The following is a 20,823-nucleotide window of genomic DNA, read 5'->3' as shown; positions in this document are numbered from 1 at the left end:
CCACTACCTATTTTCACGCAGTGAAAGGATAAGGTTGGAAGCGGCATTATCAGCTCTGAACTCCTTATGCCCATTAAACCACTTTAAAATCTCACTGTGCTGGAGAGGCTGTGCTGTTTCTAAGAATTTATAATGGGATGGAGAAGTCATTTTGAGCATATCTTGCTCATAAGAGCATCCGATTACCTTGTTATTTTTTGCTTTTGTTTCTTTTGACTGATGTGGAGGTCAGTTTTACAGCACTCACTTAATCTCTTCCTGTCCACTGTAATAGCAAATATGTTTGCAAAATGGGGTACTTGTGCGTGATAACGTGAGATCCCAACAGGCTGCAGGTGGAGGGGTGGCAGCGGGAGGCTATGAAAACAGCAGTGCCTCTTTTCAGAGATGAGAGGCATCTCTTCAAGGCCCACCTCCCTGGAGGACATGGCCCATCTTGGCCATGCTCTTAGCAGCAAGGAGGGTGAGGAGCTGATTCAGCACAGAGAAATAGCACAGCCAGGTCTAATTAACCCTTGGTGCCAAATTTTATGGTTTTAGGCAGGATCCTTATTTTTCAGATCTGCAGTGATTAAGTTATACAAGGCACATCCTTTTCAAATCCGAATGCCACCATTTTAAAGCTGAATTGCTGAATGGAGAGGACAGTTGTCCCGTGGAAGAGGGGCAAACCTGGGGCTGGCTGGTGGACCCAAAGCCAGCTGCTCACACTACCTCCCCTCCCTGCTGTACCACCGGGACCTCTGCTTCCCTGGGCTGGTGAGCTCACACCGAGCTCAGAATGACCTGGGGGCCAGTTGGCCCCCAAAACCCAGAACCTGGGGGACTGGATGGATTACAGAAGAGTCTCACTTTCCCTTACCAGCTACAGCACAAGGGCTTCTAGCCCTGCAGCGTGTGGCAAAAAGGCTTGAAAAATCTAAACTGAAAGTCTCTGAAAGGTTTTATTTGCCAGAAAGCAAAGATAAAGGACAGACCATTTACAACAGTTGGAAATAATCAAATTATTTTAAAGCCTGCCTTGTGATTTTTCCTGGGGACTGCACTGTTGAGAAAGGTCCTGGCTGCTTCGCCGCAGCAGAGCTGCATGGCTTCTGGTTTACCCAAGTGTCTCATTTTGGCAGTCACCCCTCGGCAAATATACAGCCAAAATGTTTGCTCACTGATTTGCAGTAGGGATTTAGGGCATGATGTTATAGGCCTAAACATGCCTCTTCGGAAGATGGAAAGTGCAGAGGGATGGGATATTCGAGAGAGTGCAAACAATTCCTCTGGGACAAGGTGATGGTGGGACTCTGGCAGGGACACTCAGCTCACAGCTCAGAGCATCAAAGGCTATGCTGAGTACGGGCCAGAGGGGTGGTGGAGTTAGGGGGATATTGTCACAGAAGATCCTTTTAGAGACCTCTGGAGAAACCTCTTGCAGAGTTTCCCTTTGCTTCAAAGGCTAAAGAACTGGCCAAGCGCCCAGCTGTTCATTGTTCTGTTATCTGAAAAAATGATGGTCATGATCAAAAAACATGAAGTTGTGAATATACCATCTAAGAACACACTGTGCAGGTGAGAAGTAATAAAAAGGACCATACAAAAAACCCCTAAAACCCAAACAACAAACCCTTCTGCCAAAGTACAGGCTTGAGTTTCTAAGATTTGTCATCACTGCCTGCAGCCCAGAGTCCTTACTCACTCCTGGTAAAATTCTTGTTGGAGTTAGTCACCCCCAGCCACACATCTGCACTCACGCCCAGGAATTTGGGTTAGGCTCAATGCAAAGTTGAAGAGAAATCCTCCCTCCCAGAGAGAGAGAAGCAAAAGTGTCCTGCCCCAGGGTCACAGCCCTGGCAATAGGGCAGTGTCCCACACCTCTCACCGCAGTGAATTTACAGTCATGGGGCTGGAGAGGTGCCTCTAAGGAGTTGCGGTCAAACCCTGCCCCGGGCTGCGCCTCAAGCCCAGCAGTCCTCTTCCAGTGCCTGTGGGTGAAGCCCTGCAGTGCAGGGCAGTGGTGAGGACCATCCGCATAGGGCAGAGCACAGCTCATCCTGCCCTGCCCTGTTCTTTGGTGGCTTCCCCAAACACCCAAGACCACTCAGCCTCCTGCTGACCTGGATACTGGGAATCCACTGTCCTGGATCTTTTATTTCTGTGCAGGGGGTGGGCACAAACCCAAGGGCTGGTAGCAGGCGCCAAGCCCTGGCTCACTGGGTGGGACTCGTCCCTTGTCTTGGCTTTGCTGTAACGCAGGCTCTTTCCTCTCCCCAAAGTGAAAGTGTGCACCAAGCAAAGAATCTGCTTTTGGGCTGTGTGTGCACGGAAAAGCCTTGTAGTCCTGTGGGTGAGAAAGCCTCACCTGGTGGGAGCGGCCTCTGGAGGAGGATGGTCCTCCGGGCTCATGGTGGGCTCTGCCCTGCCCGGAGCTGTGCCAGGAATTGTGCTGTTCAGCCAAAGGGCTGCAGAAGTGGCTGCCAACTGCAAGCTCCCTCTCTCTCAGTGCAACTTCTTTTTATACTCAACCAAATCGCTTTTTAAAATCACATATGACTAAGTGTTTCTTATCGAACCAGATAACAAAACGGGCTGGCTTTTTGCTCCCAGTTGTACAAATGCTTTATTATATACCGTATCAGCTACAGAAAGTCAGAGAGATTGTAATAGCATTATTGACCTTAGGCTTAGCTGATTTTTGAAACTTAAGCTCAACCAGCACAACAGGAGACAGGAAATACCAACACAGCATCCTGTTTACCAGCAGATTTTGTTCTGAGTTATCCTTTCCTGCCCACCTGCTCCACTCAGATGTGAACAGCTGAGAAACAAGCCCAGACAGGTACCTCTCCGAACAGTACCACCTTGTCTTGTTATACACTAAGCTGAACAAATTGGATTGATTGCACTCTTCTTGTGGGGGAGAAAAAAACGGTGGCTAATGTATCTAATAGCAAAAAGAGAATAAAGTAAATAGGAGCTGTACTATATAAATGGAAAGGAATTAAATATGGAGACCGCAGTACGATTCTGCAGATGGTGTGATAAATCTGTTTACAAACACAGCTGTGTGTGATATATTATGAATGCAACATCTTTCTGTATTTTCCGTAGAGCACAGTGTTGCAAAGCTACTCAGATACATCCTTAAAAGGCTGGTAGTTTCACCTTTTATTTCTGACCATAGGAGCTTATTAGCAGGTAAATGATCTCAGCAGAGTGAGACAGATAAGAGATTAAAGCAGAACGCATCCCTCTGTCTGTCTCACAGAGACCATCTAGGCTATGCTGGCTGCAGAATGGAAAGTCCCCTGTCAACAACAGACAAGGCGCTAGAGTTAGAAGGCGGAATGTAGCTTCACTCCTGCCAGCAGAAGGGCACGGTGTGCTTTGGTTTTTTCTGCCCAGGCCATAGAGGAGGATGCGATGGCGGAAGCAATGTATGTCCCCAGGCTCTGTATCTGTGCTTGAAGCACCCATGGTCTGCCCTCCCAGGTACGTGCTCAGCATCGGTGCTGAGTGCTGCTCCCTAGGGCATGTCCTGAAGGTGCATCTGTGCTTCCTGCTGTGGGGACACCCACAGCCCATAACATTCACTGTGACAAATGCAACCCTCTCCTCATCTTGCTCTCAACCTCAGAGGCTGGTTAGGCCTGATGGGGAATGACAACTAAGTAAGCATCAGTGTAAAAACACTCTTAATTTGAACAGATTCCCTTGGGAAACATAAAGACATCATAAAGGTTCATCCTCTTGCACCAAGCCACGGCACCATTGCAGTTCATGGTGCTAACTTTTTGGATCATTGGGTTTAACAAAGCTGTGATGTTCCCTGCATCCATCCAACCCAGTTCGTAAAATATCCTCCTCCTTAGATTTTGAATCAGGTGCTTCCCAGATTCAGTTTTCTGTGCCCCTCTCTCCTTCAAGTCAGCTCCTAGGGAGATGACATCTACGGGAGATATATCAGGGCATGTCAATACTTTCTCCATCCTGTGAAGCTGTGGAGAGCAGAGCTGCACAGCACAGCTTTCAGTCTAAATTATTACATGCCTCCAGGATGACATGGATCACAGCAAGGACCTGGGAGGACATGTAAAAGAGGTTTCTCAGGGCAGCTAAGTATAACTAAGCCAAAACAAAAGGGAGAAAAATTACAGGCCAAAACCATTCTGATTTTCTGGGAGCAGACCTGCTGCCCATCCTGCAGGATGAGGGGCATGAGGGGGACCAGCAGCACCTTGCTGCCCTTTGAAGTAGTCTGATTTTCCAACCTTAATGATTCTATGATTCTGTGATCCCACGTGCTGCCTTTGCAGCCCTCCACTTCCCTCCAGAAGGCTGCTGGGGGACAGCACTGGCCCCTAAGAAAAGCTCTTTTGCTGCTCAGCCTCTCCTCCCTTCCATGCCTGTTCTTGGCACTCCGGAGCCCGTTCTGCCTGGCTGACTGCTAATGATAGGTTTTGCTTCTGGGTAGTTCCAGTTTTCACTCTGTTGCTGGGAATATGCCGAGCCTTTGTATTTTACAACACGTCAGACTACTCAGTCACTAAAAAGAAACAACATCCTGGCTTTGTGCTTTCCAAAACCACTTCAAGAAGCATGATGGGTTTGTTCCTCCTCTCCTTTTGCTTTCATTTGTACTATTGTGTTTTCCCATGCAGCGTCTGAAAAACTCACGTACATCCAGGCAAATGAAATCATCCTCCCATGCACCAAAAGTAGTGTGGGGTAGGGAATGACAAATCTCTATTTTAGAAACCAGCCTGGCCCCTTGGTGTGGGCCCACCAGTGTCAGTAAGAACTGATGCTCCCAGGGGAGCTAATGGTAAGGGTACGGTGGGAAATTGAGATGTGCAAACAAAAGTCACGGTTTGCCCAACAGACCCTGCCTCAGCGCACAAACCAACCGCTGCTCTATCCTTTTTCTGCCATAGCCAGTAGCCTCAGCCACCTTCAGGTCTAGGCATTCTTGATCCCCAGCTGAATCACAGGCAGGAATGAGTGATTTATGCTTAAAAAATTTAAAAGGTCTTGGAATGAGTGCCCAACCTTGCTCTGCATTACTGAAGAAGTTCATGAAGTCTCCAGCACACTATGCTTTGCTTTGGCACAGCCCATGTGTGAGGCAAATAGGAGCTCTCACAAAGCAGCCCAGGTTGGCTGTGTCCTTAGAGGCACGGCATTGTTACAGGGAGTGTTTTGTCCTTAGCAAACAAGGGAGCACGGACACGCAGCCCGCTGCAGCCGGCGGGCAGGAGCTGTGCCATCCACGCACTGGCTGGTGCCGGCATGGGGCTGGCAATGGCTTCTTCTGGCAGCAAACTCCCAGAAAAGGACTTCAGTGCACAGGCAAAAAGGACTGTGGCCATACGGGTATAAATGTATATGTATTTTGCCAGTGTAGCTTATTTTTAAACAAAGAAAGAAAAAAACACATTGTCCTGATTCAGCTCCATCCACCACTATTAGGATGCTGTGTGCCAGCGCAGCTTACCTCTCCTGGGCAAATATACGCTATGATACTGTGTGATGTCTTGCAAAAGTGGTAATGTGTCCATTCAATATATATTGGTAATGGTGGGGTTACACCAGGATTAACGACACTGGTAAAAATAATCACTGGTGCCTTCTGCCTTGCCAGTAAATAAAAAAGTAAATAAATCATCAGGCTGCTACAAGTACCACATACAAATAAAGCTCAAGTGAGATGCTCAAGGACGTTTATATTATGATCTTCAGTGGCATCTAAAGCCTTATTTATATATTTAAAGGTTGCACTAGCTTAGCTTTAGAAGGGTTTAAAAACACTCTTTGTTATAACAGTAACACCATCTGAGACGCTCAATAATGAATTTACCTTAACATGGTAAGCCAGGTTTAAATCAGCTTGGTGGAGCTGTCAGAACTTTGCTTCAGAAAGAGCCACCACCACCGGGGAGACCTGGCGAGAAGCAAGGTGCCAGTCTTCCCTGTTCGACTGCCAAGTCAGCCAAACCAATTTAAAATCTTTCCACGGTGGATACGAGCCCTGCAGCACCCTTGCATGCTACCACAGGCCTTCGGAGGCACTTCGGATTTCAGGCTGGGGACGCCAGGTGGTAGCCAGCACTCACCCCATGCAGAGGGTGCCAGCTCCCTGCTGCGCTGCAGCAAGTGGGGCTGCAAAAGCTTCATCCTGATCTCACTGGGGCTTCCTCCCCACTGTTGTTAACAGACCCACAGGAGCCAGCGAGGCATCCCGACCCCAGCCAGAAAGCAACAGGACTCTGGTCTGGAGTCTGGATCCCATGAAAATCCTGGCAGGATGTAAGGCAGGTCTGGAGGCCCCCCCCCGCTCCCTGCTCCACCCGGCAACAGCATCCATTCCAGCACCATTCGGCATTTTGGGACGCAATTTATTATTATGATTTGGAGGTCAAGTGAGAGGCAGAAACTGTTACCCAGCCACACAGACAGCGCGGTGGTAACTTTCTAACACTCTCGCAGTTCCCACTCAATGGGAAGCTGTTACATAAACAGATATTATGAGAGCCAAAAACCTTTTATTGCTCCGTTGTTTGTTTTTAAACACCTCCACAGGATGCCGCGAGGACATGGAAATGGACAGAGGAAAGAATTCCTACCTCAGAGCTGAAGCCAAATTATTCTCGTCTCTCTCGCACAAAGGATCCTCCTCTATCAGCTTCCCCGCCAGCTCATTCTCTCCTCCTCTGCCAAGCAGCCTTCAGTCAATAAAGTCTAAATCCCTGAATGAGCGTGTCTGCAAATCACACGCTCTAAGAAAATTCAACAGGATGTTGGCGTCTAATAGTATGCAAATACCAGTCTCTGGAAAGGTGCGAGCAAGTGACTTTTCTGTAGCCTCCAGGAAGGCATTTGCATGTCATTTGTCACCCCCCTCATTCACTTGCTGCTGGCCACTAGAAGGGTGACACTTCCCCATGGGCTGGGAAGAGGGGAGGCTTGCACCACACCGCACATCCATCTGCCAGCTGAAGACAGCAGTCCTCGCACGGGGTGACCCAGAGCAGGGAAATGATCTGGCAAAGGAAAGGAGAGAAAAAAGAAAAAAAAGAGGAAGAAGGATGGCCGGGACAAGGGGGATGGAGAGCGTGGGGGTGGCAGGAGGTGGGACAGCCCCTTGCACCTTGCATCAGCCATGTGGGGTTTTCTGGCGTTGTGGCACTGGGGCTTTAAACATTGCAAGATCTCAGATGTCTTTGAAATGCTGGGAGGGCCAGGACAGCTTAAAATAAGGGGGATGTCCAACCTGAGGCTGCTCACCCTGGGACTGAGAGCTAGGAGAGGGGCAGCACAGCAAAGGTCAGAGGCCCAGGCAGCGATACCGTGGGGAAGGTCTTGATAACAGGAATCCTGCTCTCACCAAGGCACCCCTAAGGTCCTGCTGAGCTTTGGTCCAGCCTGGCTTTTATGGGCTGAGCAGGCTCTGAAGACTTTAAATGCTCTTTTTAACAGGAAACATCTCTGTGCCTTTCTGGTCAAGATTTCACATGGAAACTAGTTTGTGAGCCACAGCTGTAAAATACATCCATTCAGCCTCTCGGGAGGTGTTAACTGAAGGCCAGTTATTATTAAATTGTGAATATTTCAACATGGCCCATTTTAGCAGAGACCTCCTGCCTGGCTCAGGGTAGCAGTTAGACTTCAAATACTGTTTTCTTCTTACTCTGTGAGGCCTCTATCCTGAACTGAACCCCCTAGATCAAAAGTTGCAGCCTACGGCAAGAGTTTCCCTGCCTTAGTGGCGGAACCGAACCCTTGTGTACATGAGCACAGCTCCACCAATATTAGAAACACACTGATCCCTCTGGCCTTTGGTCCAAATTCAGCTAGCCTTTAAGAGTCGAACTTGCCCACATGCTTTCTAATTAAGGCAGTTTCACCATAACAATTCAGCGTCCAGGGAAATGACTGCACCACTCCCCATCCTGCTGTAGGAAGCACTCTGAGAGCGTGTTTTTACAATCCAAGACAAACATTAATTCATGATGTTTTTTCCACCAGTGAATGAATTTCACTTTATGTTACATGCACTCCTGATGTGTAAGCCTCAAGTCCTCAAAAGATTAGTCACTAATCTGGTTCTTGGGAGCAGGCTGGGGCTTACAGCATGTTTGGGGTGGGGTGAGGGGGGGAGTTAAAGAGAGAAAAAATCCTGCAAAGAAAGGATTGTTGATGTTGCAAATTCCTGTCCTTGGAACCATGGAAGAAATTTAAAAGGCTATCAGTTCCCATCAGGTTTCATCTGAGGCCTGGACCTGTGAGATATGCCAGAAATGTCTGTGTTCTTAGAAAGGCTGCATCATCTCCCATGTAAAAAAATAAGCAGAAGCAGAGAAATTGGGCTAAAAAGCAGAAAACCCAGCTCTAGGGCTGAACAGGAGCAACAATCAGCAGTAGCTGAGAAAAATAAGGGGGTTTGGATCCCAGCTCCTGCTCCCATCTCATGCATCACTTATGCTGCTTCCAGGTGTTTGCAGCCCTGCCTGGCTGCTGCAGGCAGCTGCCTGCGCCCTCGCCACGCTCCAACGCCAGCCTGCGTGGGAGCAGCTCACAGAGAGGCGGATGCTTCTGCACCCCACCGAGCTCAGCCCCCAGCCGAGAGCTGTCGACCCAACTGTCTGTAACCCGGCCATATAAAAGGCGTTCGCTTTTCACAGCACGACCGGGAAGAATCAACATATGGGGCTGTGTCCCTGAATGCTTTGGGTGCTGCCTGGGAAGCGAGGGTTTCCTCGGCACCCCTGGCCTCCTCTTCCTCTGGAGGAAGCAGCAGCAGCAGCCCCATGCTGTTGTGCCTGGAGAGGGGTGCTCGCGAGGAGTCAGTCCAAAGGCTTATCTCCCAGGAGAGCTGAGTGCTGTCCTGGGGAGCAAAGATTTGCCCCCCCAAACCACAAGGATGTAGGATGTTAAGGGCGTAAATCCTTTTATGGATCCATCCCTTCATGACTGAGCTGCTGTCCCAGAAACTTTGCTTTCAGGTTGCTTAGAGAAGGCTAATGGTTTTCCCCCAGCAAATCTTACTCCGATTTTCTAGCAGATGATTTGGTGGTCCTCTGAACAGTGATCACATCAAAATCAGACAGATTAATTCAAGAACTGGAAGTTTAGTCCCATGTTAGGTAAAGAAGAGCCAAGACCCTCTGCAGCTCCAGCATTGCTCTGCTGCCTCTGGATAGCAGCACAGTGGCTCCCCTGCCCACACGGAGGGTCCATGAAATGCAGGAATCTAATTAAACAGAAATAAATATACCCCATTTGCCCTTAGGAATTAGATTATTCCTAATTACAGCAATTAGTGTCTTCTTGCTGTTCTACGTTTATGTGACAAATCAGCTCCTGTGCCAGTGACTTTTATTGTAAGTTGTGTCAAGGATTTTGGAAAGGAGACACCCACCTCATTTCTGGCTGGGAGGGAGAGATGCCAGCCAGAGGTCAGCTGTGATGGCTCTTTTCAGTTGATACTGCCTAAAACACCTAGTACCATTGGCTACTAAATTACTAAACATCAGCACAGCCAATATTCAAGAATCACAGGTATAATATTCACCTCCACATCTCTGTGACCAGCTTGTTGGGTACTGCGGCTCCTGTGCAGCCAGTGAAGACAACCATGTCTTTATAGGGGAAAATTTAAGGTATCAGGAAGAAACCTGAATAATCCATCAACACTCATTCATTCATCTGAGAAGGGAACTCTGATAAGCAACCAGAAGGACCAGTGTCAAAGAAGGTGTTGAAAGGGCACTGAAAGGGGGTTTGGTCAGATGAAGACATACGAGCTTAGGGGGAGAGCCCAATCCTGTGCCTGCCCACCAGGAAGGGGAGGTATCTGGCCTTTGCAGCATGATCCTGTGCCGCAGGAAATGCCGGAAGAGCTGCTGGGGGGTAGATGGGGTGGGCCAGCGACGACCTTCCCAGGCACTGGGAGAGCACAGTGAAAGCAGCCGGTTTACTCCTTCCTTGGGGAGCAGAGACATCTGAGCATCCTCAGGAAGTCATGGGAGCAAGATGGGAGCTACAAAGCTGACTGCTCGCTCTACTGCTCGCTGCTACTTGGAGACTGACACCCCTCCAGCTGTCACGGACCAGCTCTCTGACTGCTTTTCTGCTGGATACGTTCACTTTAGATGATGCTATAAGGAGGGAAAAAAAAAGCCTTCTCAAGCAGTCTTTTTCTGACAGATACTTCAGATAATGAAAATAAAGAACTCTGCTACTGCCAACACACGCATATTTCCTGGAACTTTGTATTTAATGGGGTCGATCTGCTTTAAGCATCAAAAACATTTGCTCTGCAGCTCTTCTGGTGGGAAGTTTCTGCAACAAAAAACATCCTGTTTTGAGGAGGGTGCTTCCAGCCAGGGATACTACTTCATTAACCATGGGGAACTCGGTGTCTTCTTTGGACAGGTGACAACAAAGTTTTCTGTCAGAAACCCAAACTGCACCAGCAGTTCTACCCAGAGCAATGGGAACAGACCAACGCATGGGTTTCTAAAGGATGTATGCACACTCAAGCACAGGCTGAGTAAAGGGCCTGATATTTATTAAGTTTATTTATCCTGCATACATATATTACACCCATGCTAAGGTTGCAGGGGAACTGCTTAGGAATTGCCAGGATGAAGGCTGCACAGGTGGCTGAACTCTGCTCCCTTACACACACACACTGGTGCTGCAGCAGTGCGAAGATGTAATTACAGAAAAAAGACCTTTTAAGCTCTGCCCCAGAGGGAGAGAGGCAGGCAGGTCCTGTGCTGGCTTTAGCCATACTCTTTACTTGCACAAGGATGACAATCTTTGGGCAGGGAATAGCTCTTCCCTGAAAACTGGTGTGGCACAGGAGGTCCGCAGGGGAAAGGGTTGTAGGCACCACTACGCCAAAGAGCTTTTTATCAGCGTTTACAGATGTCCCTGCTGAAAAGCTACGGAGGGACCAGAACAGTGCACAGGGAAGCAGCTTTTTCCAGTTGTTCCCCAAACAGGCTGCAAACGCGACTCCCTCCTATTGAGATCAGCTTTTCTCGTCGACTGCTGATGAATCATGGTGGTTGGTATCTCACCTGGTGTACAACCCAAGAGCAAACATCCTGAACATTTTTGTTCAGATAAGGCTGAGCATTGCACAGGTAAAGTACATATTGCACATGTTAAGGAGAACAGACCCAGATGCTGCCAGATAACTTCCTGCAAACTTGTCTGAATATAACGTTATTAACAGTAACCAGAGAACATGCTCAGCTGTTAATTCAAAAAGTTAAGCATTTGAGCCGTTTAAAACAAATTCTTGCACTGAGCAGAAGAGTGGCTTAGCATTATTTCAAAACTAATCCACTCCAAAGATGCCTTCAGACTATTTTCTCTGCTGCTGGGTGAAAGAGTTTGAACTCCCTATTTCGCAACACAGGAAACCTAGAACATCAGCTGGCTTAACCCTTCACATTGCTACAGTACTTGGTCTGGCTGTTTCAAGGGGACCTAAAGCTGTCAGTCCTAAAAAAAATCTTTCTAGTTCTAACCCACAGTCTTGGAATTAACGTGAATGGATTTTAATATGGCCCGAACAGCTGGAGGTTTATGATGAGATAGTCTCATGCTAGGGCAAAATGATCTTACTATACACAGGTCTAACTTACATGCAAGGTTTCTTATACCAACACTTTGACATCTTTTAGTTTTTCCTACATAATATTTTCAATAACTTTAGTGAATTAGAAACAAGTGGTTGATATTGGTTTTTTTTCTTTGCAAAGAAATCAGTTGTTCAGACTTATCCTCAGATTTCCATAGTCCAAAGAGCTGCAGTGCTTTACACCAGCTGAGCACGTGGTTGTCATTGATCTTCAAGAAAAAAAATCACTACATTTGCCTGATAAATAAATATACAACTAATATTAGGATATTAGTTTATATGTGATTCATCTCTACGCATATGGCTTGCTCCAACACTTGCTTACAAGTGTTATCAGAACAGGGGTCTGGGAATTGCAGGCTTGTAAATCAATTTAGCTTTGTGATAGTCCTTTCCCTTACCTTTCTTCTAGACAAATAGAAGCCATATTTAGGGCTTGGTAATGGTTGTGTATGTTCAGTGCGCTTCCAGTAATGGAAATAACAAAACCCAGAATTTATCCCTAGGCTTATAAAAGAAGCCTCAGACTGGGTAAATACAAAATAACTCATGAATATTGGACAGCTTGTTCTGAAATGTGGAACTACAGTCCATTAGTGCATAAACAAGCTAGCAGAGCCAAGCAGGCTGGAAAGCAGCCTTCGGAGGAAGAAACGGAGCAGCTCAGCCAGACTTTGGATAGAAGCTACTGGGGGAGCCAGATGCCACATCAGCCTGATGTAAACCAGAAGGGAAACAAGTTATAAAACATATCAGGAAATAAAAATATTTGTTTCCCAGTTCACCTTCATGGCGGGCTCAAATTTGCACCACTTGTCAAATAAGTCAGGACCAAGACATGTTCACAAATACTTCCTACATTGCCCACTGCTGAAGGGCCAGGTAAATACTGCAACCCACAGTTTCATTTTCCATGCAAACTTTTTTGCTCTGGCTCAGGCCACATTTGCTTTACTGCATTGTACACGCAGCTGAAAGTTAAGCTGACCAACTCTAAAGGATTTTTTTTTAAATAGCAGAAGTAATTAATCTGCTTCAGAGAATGAATCAGCCTTTTCTGAGCTAGAAATGCACAAAGGAGGAGATTCTGGCTGTTTCTGAGGCGGGAGGGAAGCTTACTCACACAACCAACAGAGCAGAGGCAGCTGCCCAGGATCCACAGCTGTGGTCAGCAAAGGGGGAAAAACCCCAGAGCCGGACCCCAGAACCCCCCAGTGCTACCTGTGCACCTGAGGGACCCGCTGCACCTGAGGGGCTGAGCTCGGCGCTGGGCAGCAGCGCTGCAGCACGGCTGGAAGAGACAGGCCGGTGCAAAACTAATGGGATGGGATGGGATGTGGTTTTGCCTCTCCTCCCGCAGCCCCCCGTGGTCCTGTAGCCAGCCCCTTCACCCACACACGGGTTGCACCCACTCCTCAGAGTACACTCTTCAGCAGCAGGGACCATCCTTTTATTTAGGTGAAGTACTTCGATGTGGGCCAGGCGGTGGAAAGAGCCGATTTGCCATGGCTTGATTTCTTGGCGGCCTGTGGGAAGAAAACCATCGCTCACAAAAAGCTGCTACCTTGTACTATGGGAACTTCTGCTTCCACTGGGGGCCTCTGTCAGAAAATAACGCTAACGCTTAGCGCTCTGCTTTCAGTGAACACCATGCAATGACTTAACAGAAAACCAAGATGGATGAGAAGTAGACAGTTTCCCAATAGGGGAAACCAGCACAACAGAAGATAGATGCTTTATTAAAAATAATGCAATTTAATTGACAGACTGGAAGGTAACAAAGTTATTCCTTAGCTACACTGACACAAACAGAGCTGCTCACCAAAGTCATAAATAACTATAAATGACACCATCTTCATTCATCCACTCGGGGAGGGGAAAGGGGCTCTGCCGCAGCCCGAGGCTGCTGCCGCTTCCCTCCCTTTGTCCCCTCCACCTGCCGGGGCAGGCTGGAGAGGGGCTGAGTCTCCAGCAAGGGCCAAGCTCACCATGCAGCCCCTGGGACGGGGACAGGGCTGGCATGCCCCCCACATGGCACGGGCCTTGCCGGGGGGTGAGGAGGAGCAGGCGGCCCCAACTCCCTGTGGAGAGGCTTGCTGCAGCGCAGATGGGAGCAGAGCAGACCTATGGGCCTCCAAATTCATCTGACTGCTGCAAGGGCAAAAATCACCAATATTTTCCATTTTAAACTAGAACTAAAATTAGAGGTTTTATGGTTGCAGGGTGCCTCCTTTCCCACACTTTCCTGGAGTGATCTCCATATTCCTCCGCTGTCCTTGCTCATTAAAACGTGACTCAGCTCTCCCAGCTGGAAACGTAGGAACCAAAACAGTCTCGAGGTGGCCTGCTGCCATAAGCAGCGTCCTGCTTCAGCGTTAACCATCAGCTTGGGAGTAGCAGAGGAAACAGAAGGCTTTGCAAGTCAGATTTGGGGAGAAATCAGTGTTACTGAACCTGGGGGTACTCTGTGAGCAGCTATGCCACCTATCAAACGGAGTTTTTCTCACATCCCTTTTGGGAAAGTCCTCCTAGCACCAATGGCTGACTGAGGACATCTGCACAACAGACTCTAATGGAGAAGCAACACAAAGAGCAAATTCCTCCTCTGTCTTAAACATTCTACCAAATTAATACCATATACAGCTCAGCCAAGGCAAAATAGTCCTCATGGTAAGAAAAGTAAATGGCAAGTCAGCACAAAATAGCACCACCTGGTGACACCTACTACAACCATGCCAAGGTGAACGCTGCGCCCTACCAACTACAAAATACCGCAGCTCTTCATTTGCCTTTAGTTTTTTTATTAGACAGTGCTGCAGCAATGTCTCTTCTGAAATGAGCTGTAACTTTTAGGATACTAGAATATTCTGGAATTGGCTGAGAAACTCCAATACTGGGATGAGGACTTCAAGCACCGGCTCTTAGTCTACCTTCTGCCTCCTCTTTTATGAGCTCAGTAGGTTTCCCAGAGCACCTGAAAGTACACCATCAAATGCTGCACAGAGCATTTTGCAAGCACTATTAGTTGCTTAAGATTTTTCACTGATCTGTGGCTTCAGCATTCCCAGCACTTGGAAACATCAGCTCAGGTGTCAAACTAGTAGAAACAGCTGAATCTGGGAACAGTACCTTTTCATTACATCAAACAGAAAGATTATCACGCTACCAGACTCTCTCCTGATGCTTTCCACAGATCTGAAAGGCTAGGTTGACAAAATGGCAACAAACATTCACCTGCCACATCGTACCACCACTTACTTTTAACTGCAGCCACTCTTGCAGATGCCAGGCTATGGCTCAGTGGCTCATGAGCTCCACACACCCTCTTCCCATTTGTTTCTACATTCAGTTCCATAAAAACGGCTCCTCGTCTACCACTAATGACATCTGGCAGCAATCACAAGGCTTGACTGTTGCTTACTAGCTTTTTCCTGTGAAAAAGGAACCAGAAAATACTTGCCCTTGACAAGGAACCCGAGTAGCACTCAGAAGTTGCACAAATGTAGCAAACTCTTTTTTGAAGCATTCTTGTCTTGTGCTTTGTTCCAGTTTTACAGCATGCCTGCAGAACTGGAACAACTGGAATGCTGTGACAACCCGGCACCAGACCTACCAGCATGTTGCAGCCCTCTGTTAGAAGGAGAAAGCCAAGGCTCAATATTTGACATTACTTTTTTTCCTTCTCCCAGTTTGGTCTTAGCATCTCGGTTGACAGCACAGGACCCAAGAGCTCTCTGTGTAATTAAAATACAGATTGTTTCCCCGCTCTGTTGCAGCACCTGGTGCTCTCAGTGTTTTTTTTCTGGCCACTGGGAGATGAAGGCAGCCTCTGCAGCACAACGCTTACAAGCGCTGTATGATAAACTGCTGCACATGCAATGCTGAGAAACAGTGGAATAGACTTGAGTTTGGTGGATAATACCAAAGGGATTATAATATATTAGGCCAGAAGCACATAGTCATTCTCAAGTCTCCCTCCTGCACTGAACACCAAGGGCATCACGCTGCAGGGCTGTACCTAGCTTCTGCAAAATATGTAGCTATTTTTCACCTAGTTAGATAAAAAGCCATGTACAATGTTAACGAATGGAAGAGGGAGAACTTGTGATGTGTTTGCACCTACAGACTGCAGTATTTTGCACCAAGAAGAGCTAGATTTGTTCAGGGCCGCTGGATGATCCTGAGTTGACTTTGTTGATTCAGTGATGGTATTTCCTCTGAATCATTATTGATAGACCTTATTGCAAATATTAAGAGCAAGGATATCAACTGGGAGTTAAATCTGAGCTCAGATATGAGCACTGAGTTTGTCTGAAGTTCCCCCAACGGTTTCAGCTCTGTGAATATTACTCACTGCCTAACCTATGGCACTGTATTGCTACCCACTGCTGAATTACCCCCATCTTCTACTCATGGCCGGTTACGGTGCAATGGTGGGATTAAAAATCTCTCATCAACAGAATAATTAGAGAAAAAATTATAATTGAAGACATGCAAGTAAATGGGGGAGAAAGAGGGATGAAATGCAACCTAGTTTGCTTTGATAAGAACAATTTTCTAAGCAGTTGCTCTGGGAAACCTGTCCAGCATACCTGGCACACAAGAAAGGGTAGAGTTCAGCTTCTGACACATTTAAAGCACAGCCACTTGCTCTGCAACTCACAGTGAAACTGGAAGTTAAGCCACAAAAGGTGAAATCTGTAATAAATAGGGTACAGACCTAAAAAGATCGGATGGCCAGTCCCACAGAAGGGGTCAGTCTGGCGAGTTCTAACATTTTTGGCATTGCACAGCAAAGAGAAAAGCACGCAACTCCAATTTCTACACTGAGAAGAAAGAAAAGCATTGGACTGGGAAAACTAAGCAATCACAGTGCAAATGCAAAGGAGGAGAAAGCCATATATTGGGGAAAAATAATTATAATACCAGTTCAGTAAAGTTCTGAAAGTTTCCCTTCACAGGAGACCGGGAACAAATGAATTACAGTGGTGTGCAATAAGGCGTAGTATCATTCAGTGCTTAGATTTGCTGACCCGCCAGGTCCCTTCCTGTCCTACGTTCAGATTATCTTTTACACAATGGGTCTTGTACACTGCTTGCATTTTTGAAGTAAAATTCTTGGACAACAGCCTAGAATGGGTTTATTAACTTATAACAGGACAAAAAATATCACATATGCTCATAGGTTCCTGCAATCCGCCCCCCCGCCCCGCCTCACAACTTGGCAGCTACTGCTCCTCTGTGTAGCGGAAAAACAAAGTGGATGGAAGGGAAATGAGATAGTTGCCAGACAGCCCAAATTCTGAGCAAGTTCAGTAGGAAGACTGCAACCTTACTGTATCTCTGCTGACTCCAGCTTTTCTTTTTAACCGACTTAGGTCAGAAGTTTCCTCGCAGTCTGCCACAGAGCCTGATCTGTTTTGCAGCCAGCAAGTTTACTCAGAGAAATTGCCCAGTCTTAGGAATCCAAGAAAAACGACATGGAGTTCACAATGCCAATCTGGTAGGGGAGGGGAGGGGAGGACCATGAACATCATTTTGGGGTATTTCTCCTAAGATCATTGTATCTGAGCACTCCTCCCCCACCCCCAAACTCTGGAATTCAGCTCTGGGTGCTGATTTTGCAAGAAGCCACTTCATCATTGCAGAGTTATTGAGCAAAAAGGGAGGATGAGGCACGAGAGAAGTATGTGAGCAAACCTGGGCAGGACTTGGGAGGCCTTGTCTGGAAACCACTGGATAACAGTGTCTTTCAAAATAAAAGCCTACAACCAGCCCAGCCCCGGGAGCAGAGACAGGACACAGCGGCTGTACGCTACATGCCAGCAGATGCGCTGTCGCACCCAGGCACAGCAGGACCTCACCCCACCTGCACACCACACCGCCACACCTGCAGCCTGGACCACTCTGCACCTACACGTCATACCGTTGCAACCGCAGTCAGGACCACGTCACACCGATCCACCGCGTAGTTGCACCTGCGAGCCAAACCACCTCCAGCCCGTACGCGGGATCTTCCCAGCTGCAACCCAGACCAGCTCCCACCTGTCTGCTGCGCCGTCGCACTTGCAACCTGGACCTCGTCCCACCTATACACCGCACTGTTGCATCCGCAGCCCGCGCCGAGTCCCACCTCCCCGACGTGGCGCCAGGCCGGCAGTCGGGACCACGTCCCGGCGACGCTCCGTGCTGTCACACCCGCCGCCCGGGTGCCACCGACGCCCCCCTACCCTCGCACCTGCGATCCCCCCCGCCAGCACCTCTCCGCAGCGCCCAGCACCAGCTCCCAGCAGCCTGCCAAGCTGGCGGGGGGGGGCGGGGGTGTCTTCCCTCCCTTGATGCCAACCCCGTCCCACCGGCTGGGACCGGGGGAAGGACGCCCCGCCGAGCTGCATCCCCGGGAAGGGGCGCGGGGGGATTCAGCCCAACTTCTCCCGGCCGAGAGGTTCCCGCTCCCGCGATCGATCGCCCCGGCGGGGCTCAGCCTTACCGCGGCGGTCTCCTGCGGGCGGGGGGCGGCGAAGCGCGGCGCGGCGCGGCGGACACGGACCCTCCGCCGGCACCCGCAGCCGCCGGGCTCTGCCCGCCCGGTTGCGGGGCGGGGCGGGGCGGGGCGGAGGGGGGGGGTCCGGGCCGGCCCCGCCCCGCCGGGGAAGCGTGTCCCCGCCTGGTGAGGGGTCCTGCCGTGCCGCCCCGGCGCCCTGCCTGGCGGGGGGAGGGGGGATCCCCGAAGGGCCCTCCCCGGAGCCGACGTGCTGCCTCGCCCCCCTCCCCCGCCCGTCCTGACCCCCTCGGGGAGGATCCCCCTTCCTCCGGTCCCCCGCGGGCATCCCGGAGGCACACGCTGCCTCCCGCCCCGGCAGGAGGCGTTTTGCAGCCCGCGCTGCTCTGTCCCGGGAGGGGGCTTGAATCCGCGGCCCGGGGCTGGGAGGCGAGGGGGGCTATCACGAAAGCTGGGGAGAGGCTGCCAAGGGGGTCAGAGACCCGAGGGACCCCGCGCCCGGGGCTCTGCAGCAGAAGCACTTCACTTTATCCAACTGCGAAAGGAGGGGAGAGATGCCTTTAGCACAATGCATCAGCTCTACAGATGGGCAGCGAAACGGTGGAGTTCAGCCTACGTATTATCAGCCAAGCAGGGAAAGTTTGGTGGAAAGTTTGTTTCCCTTCGTGGGTCAGGAGTGTGTCTCCTATCGGCATTAGGGGCCAGAGTCCGTTCTGGTTTCAGGCAGAGCCACGCAGCTTCGCCATCCCGAGAGAGAAAACCCGGCAGGGAAAACCATGGGTGGGGGAGAGAGGGATAGCTGACGTAAAAGTAATGAAAAAATGTCTTGCAAAGGGCTGCTGCAAGCCGGTGAGAGCCGAGCTTAGACTTCTGAGCGTGATTACAGGAGACTGGAGAATAGTTACAGGATAAGAACACAGTGCCGAGCATCTCTGAGACTTCAAATTGGAAAATGAGACCTGAGATTTTACCGTTTGCTTGTAAAACGCTCCTCTGTTTTTAGTGGAAGAGGAGAGAAATGAAAGAAGACTGCATCTCTCAGGGATGGCAGTTAAGCAGTGTGGCTCATCAGTTTCTCTTTCACTCAAAATAAATGTTTCTAATTGGTATCTTATGCAATACTCAGGTGGGTGCATAATTTGTTTTACAAATCTACACAGCAGGAAAATGGATGTGTCCCCTGGAATCTTTCTCTGTGGGAATAAACCTGATTTCAAAAGAGCTATTTGTTATTTAGGAAATAGTCTTTTGCTGCTGCTGCTGTTTTTGCCTTAACCTTTTTTGCTTTTCTGCAAGTTTTTGCTACTCTGGTGTGTGAAGAGGAACATGGAACCCAATTCTTTCCTACTCGAGTGTGTTTTTCTTCTGCTTTGCCTTTGCCTGTTCCCTTTTCATCTGGGGGCAGCCCTGGCACATGAGACCGGCAGGAGACCTTGCTCCTGGCTGTGACGGGACCCGTGGGGCTTCCCCTCACGCTGCCTCATGCGTAAGCCGATTTCAGGCATTTTCAGCATCAGGTTTGTGGCCTCTCTCCTACCAGGTGACTGCTGTGCTGGGCAGCTGGCCAGTGGACCCTCCAGTCCACTTACCAGCTATGACATAGGACTGTGGGGTAGCAGAGAGCGTGCGGGGCTGTGTTACGTGCTGGAGACCTGCAGCTCACCGTGACCTTGTACTAGGGGCAGGTAAAAGACAGTGAGGGAGCTCTTTCCCTTCCTCTGTGGGTCACTGCTTTGCTCATTGTTACCTAATGCATGACACGTCAGTCATGCTTTCTGACCTGGACATGAGGGGGACAGTACACATAACCCTAAAAAATGCTCATGGAGGATAAATTATAACTGCTGGGTCATAAAGGCTCTCACCATCCTGTAGGAGTGAGGAGCAAAGCTCAGCAAAGACAAGGCAAGGAGAGAAAATGAAATTCTGTGTAAATGTCCCTCATTTTCACCAAAGTCCCTTTTGACCAAAGCAGATATGAATGCGGGGGTGAACAGTGAACACACAAATGCTCTTTTGTTGGGATAAAGCTACATTATGCATGTGTGTCCAGAGCTGGGTGCACATGTGATGTGGCTGAGGGGATGCAGGAGCTGATTTGCTTCCCCAGACCTGTATCTGCAGCGTGCTTTGCACCTCGAAACCTTGCATCCTCCAAAAGCAGGCTGGGCCCTTCGCCTGCCTGCCTGGAGCGGGTGTGGTCACTGAAGGTGCTGCTGAATGTCTATCTGAATTGCTGTTTCTGTTGGCTGCTTTCACTGCCGTTTATATCAGAAATGTGTAAATAGAAGTCCACCACATGGAGGAAATTCTCCTTTGGTTACACCGTGAACCACTTTTTCTCTTCTAATCCACAGCTAGCCATTTTTTTGCTTTCGTTCAGGCAAGATTGCTGATGGCGAGATATTTTTGTTCAGCAGCACCCTTGCGCTGGTCCTTGGACCCACAGCAAAACAGGTGGAAAGAAACACCACTGCAGCTGGAAGATGGGACTTTGAAGCTCAGGGGATTGTTGCTCTGGCTGGATTGAGCTGTTAAAAAGCCACATTTTCAGGGGAACAAGCTGCTTCCAAATCACTCTTAGCCTGTATTGCTCTGTGTTCTCACTACCTACACTAATAGAGAAGAGAAGAGAAGAGAAGAGAAGAGAAGAGAAGAGAAGAGAAGAGAAGAGAAG

At 49.0% G+C, this 20,823-nt stretch overlaps 1 protein-coding gene across 4 annotated transcripts in view; it reads right to left on the bottom strand.

Moving 5' to 3' along the window:
* Positions 1-18,227, bottom strand: part of INF2 (inverted formin 2) — a 43,839-nt gene extending 25,612 nt beyond the window's left edge. For all 4 annotated transcript variants that reach the window (XM_075104059.1, XM_075104060.1, XM_075104058.1 and 1 more), the window contains exon 1: positions 18,135-18,227. The gene's annotated coding sequence lies outside the window, so the exon portion shown is untranslated. The remainder of the gene's footprint in view (positions 1-18,134) is intronic.
* Between the last annotated feature and the right edge of the window lie 2,596 nt (positions 18,228-20,823).

This window comes from Phalacrocorax aristotelis, chromosome 9 (genome assembly GCF_949628215.1).
Source record: "Phalacrocorax aristotelis chromosome 9, bGulAri2.1, whole genome shotgun sequence".
Classification (NCBI taxonomy): Eukaryota; Metazoa; Chordata; class Aves; order Suliformes; family Phalacrocoracidae; genus Phalacrocorax; species Phalacrocorax aristotelis.
Note: the sequence above shows the minus strand (reverse complement) of the source record. Positions and strands in the feature narration are given on the sequence as shown.